At 47.2% G+C, this 3,814-nt stretch overlaps 1 long non-coding RNA gene across 1 annotated transcript; it reads left to right on the plus strand.

The window, feature by feature from the left end:
* Nucleotides 1–372: 372 nt before the first annotated feature.
* LOC107198510 lies at nt 373–3,229 on the plus strand. The gene is made up of 2 exons (XR_004495503.1): nt 373–481; nt 1,627–3,229. It is a non-coding gene; the product is annotated as an uncharacterized LOC107198510 (long non-coding RNA).
* The last annotated feature ends 585 nt before the right edge of the window (nt 3,230–3,814 follow it).

Genomic DNA, 3,814 nt, shown 5'->3' on the forward strand with positions numbered 1-3,814 from the left:
CGACACCCTGCCCTGCCCTTCCCTTCCTCCGTGGGAACCAAAACCCGCGTCCCCCCGCGACCTCCACGGGAGAAGGGTGCAAGTTCCACCCTTGTCCCGTGCTCCGCAGCCCCGTCCCTCCGCCGGCATTCCTGGGATGGCAGCGGGTGGGAAGTGCTCTGGCTGGTGCCGGCGGTGGGCTCCCCCGGCCCCCGCAGGGCTGTCTGTCACCCACCGCCGGGACACGGCGCTGCAGTTTGCCCCGAGCGTGGGAATGGGAGCGCCCAGCCGTTCACATCTCCTGCTCGTCGTTTAGCGGAATCAATTAGGCAGGACAGACACTCCGTTTCTCCACCTCCTCCCCTCCCCCNTTCCTCCCGCCCCCTTCCTCCCCGTGTTTTTGTCAGGTCTATATACGTCCTAATTATTTCGGTATGGGACTCCAGAGCTGTTTCCAAGATAGACCTGATCATCCTTAAACAAAAAGAGAGGAGGCGCACACGTGAGTTTTGGAGTAAACGTCACTTTCATTTCCGATGCTAGGTGCAGAGCAAGGCATAGAACATTTTTTCACACATTGACGGGGGATGGCAATCTCGTCTCCATCATGTCTTTCTGCTTCAGTAGCTTCCTCAAGGAAACCCTCTGGAAACAGAGAAGCATCTATGCTCGCGTTTTGAATAGAGGAGTAAAAATCGGCCATTAGGTTTTTTTCTCCATCTCTGTGCAGCTCCACCGAGTTCTAAGTAGATATAAATTATGAAGCTTATCTGCACTTCGATGTAAACTTTTTCTGAAAGCCTGCTTTCATATGATTTGAAACTAACCTCAATGCTTTGTTTCGGATGCACGCAGAAAAGGTTTTGGATTGGTTTGTTGCTTCTTTCGGTTGTGCTTGGTTTTTTTTTCCCCCTCAGTTCAGTAGTCAGCTCTGTACCACCATCTTCATCTTCACCAACTACCATCTTTATTTTTAAGGCCATTTCATTGCAATGAATCACTTTGCAAAATGAAACTTCGAAATAGATTTCTAATAGAAAAAAAAATTATATATATCCTCTTAGTCCGGTTTAACGTTGACTGTTCTGGGTTTCTCTTTATTTATTTATTCAACACCAGAAGTTGCACATACATTGTTTACCATGAGCACCATGTTCTCTCTGCAGCGGGTAAATCCATCCTGTGCCATGCGACAGCTTCATATTTTGGAATAAGTATGCCATTTAATTTCCTCCAGTCTCACCTTCAGTTGTAAAAATGTTAGATTCAATAAGCATTCCTGACCCTTCCCGATTTTTACTGTGTCTCGCAGCAGTCTTTCATTTTCACACGCTGTACGATGATCTTGAAGGAGTTTTTACTTTCGGTTATCTAGCTTTATGAAGACCAAAACACTCATACAGCTAGATAACCAAAGATAACAACTCACTTCCCTCAAAGCTTTATTTTATTTTTTTTTAAATTTTTTTTCCCCCGTCCTTCCCACAGTCCAGATTCTTTCTGGCAAACATGTTGTTTCCTCCAAAAGCACTAGTGCTGCTTTAAAATGTCATCCTTTTATGTCAGTATGTCTGTATGTATGTGCAGCTAATAACTTCCAAAAACGATCCCTTGCCTTCAAAGTTAATTCCGAACTTTTTGTTTCAGCCAGTAATTTCCGGCAGGGATAGCCAACAATTCGTCTGTTAATACCAGAAAATAAAGCCAGCTATTAAGTTGCGTCAAGCTGCGTTACGAGAGAGGAGCATACATCCTTTTACAGGCCCCTATTTGCATTGTAAATCTCTTCGTTTTCACGAAAGACTCCTTTGCCTCTATAAAGATGAAAAGCCTTCGGCAATTTCCAGCGCAGTGTAAGGAGGAAGAAGAAGGTGGGGAAAATCCATTCCAGTAGGAAGTAACAAGATGATTCGAGGATCCGGCTCCCGATCCCCTTAGATTATGCACGCCATAGAGCTCTTTGCCAAATGGTGGCGGCTTGATTGCAAAGTATCTTGCCTGCGTGTGTGTTTTAGAGGGGGGAGGTTCTCGAGCTGGGGAGAAGACGGCGGTCTTGCCGGCTGCTGCAGCCCCCGGTCTGAAAGAAGGAGAAAAGGGCCATCATTGGAGGGCTTTCAGTGCCAAAATGCGGGCCAGCCCGGCAAGGTCAGAGGTCCCGGACCGCGAGAGACCAAGGTAATGATGATGTCATGAGAAACCTCGAGTACACACTTCTATTGATATGCATGAGCCACCAGCGGCCGGCGCCTGGACCGAGTCTGGTCTCGCCTCTAGCATCGCCGCCTCCGCCGCCCTGGTGCGGGGATCCTCCCGCCGCCGCCACCTTCCTCCTCCTCCTCCTCTGCAGCGCACACCGCCCTGACATCCAGAGGCCGGCGGGCAGGACGCTGTCCTCGGGGACGGGAAGCAGCCTGTCCGAGCCCAGGGAGGTCTGCTGCTCCTCTCTCAGGGCAGCCCCCGCTGGTGAGGAGCGATACCGCGACGGGAAGCGCGGCCTTGCCTTGGGAGCCGGGAGCGGGGCTGTGCTGAGCAATGAGTCCATGTGGAATTACACTGACAATTTGCCCCGTCGTTGTGTGTCTGTGAGGGGCTTTTTTTTGGTTGGTTAGTTGCTTTGAGGGGAGAGGGCGGATTTATGTATTTTTACTCGGCGGCTCTGTCGCGCTCCGCGCCTATCGTGAGTCACAGGTATTTACAGCAGGACGGTCTTGCGAGGCGTTCTCCTCTGCCTGTCTGTGCAGGAAGCTGCGAGCAGCAGGCTCAGCGTATTCTGCAGCCTCTATAACGTCTCTCCGCCCTTCTGCCCACCCCCACTCCCTCCCGTCCTGTGTGTGTCTCTGTGTCTGCGTTAGAATGCAACACAGGTGAACATTGCAGCAATATTTACTAAGAGCATGCATCATCTGATGGAACGCCTTAAGAAAAACGCTGATTTATTTTTATTTTTATTTACCTCTTACTAAGAGAGGGAACTGCATGCTGGTGTTGTTACTCATGGAACCGATGGAGGAAAGTCTTGATGCATTATGTAGAATTATAGGATTTAAGTCAGCTCCTCTCCCCCCCTCCCCCGCACCGCCCCCACCCACTAAAAGAACACTGTACTTTGAATTTTTTAACAATACCATCTATATAGAATTTTCTTAGGTGCAAATGTTAAAGATCTCTCGAGTGTATGTGATAAAACCAACCTTCTTACTGTGATCTACCATGTTTACAGATGAAATTAATAAATGCACTTCAACAGCTATTGTGTATTGTGTTCAGTATAAGATACACACCAAAAAAATCATCACAGACAGACTATGGACTGCTCAGGACTCCTAAAGGAATAACAGGCTAAAAATCATGCTGCTACTCTTCTAAGCTGCAAAATAGAACACATGTCCAATTACAATCGCAACCCATAGGCCACACTGCATTTAAGTACATTTGTTTGTAAATGAACCTCCACTCACATACATTGCTGTTATTTAGGTGGATTTTTATTTTTTTTTTAATTCAAAGGGTTAAACTGAAGTTGTTGATGTTCTGTGTTAGCTACAGAGCTTGATTGTTTGATAAATATTATGTCCCTTTGTGTGCACAGGGGAGCCATAGGTACATGTGTGTCAGTCTAGGTGCATGTCTCTGTGCTTGTGCTAAAATATATATGCAGGTGCATGTGGTTACACTGTAAAACAACAACTGTATCAACAAGCCCATTTTTATTGCGATTACAGAAGCATGAAAATGGGGAAACGATCCCATTTGTCAGACATGGCAGAAAATTAATACTGCCACCAAGAAGCAGCACACAGACATTGTTAATCTGCTACCTACTAAATCTGAATCC

The sequence above is a fragment of the Parus major genome, chromosome Z (assembly GCF_001522545.3).
Source record: "Parus major isolate Abel chromosome Z, Parus_major1.1, whole genome shotgun sequence".
NCBI lineage: Eukaryota > Metazoa > Chordata > Aves > Passeriformes > Paridae > Parus > Parus major.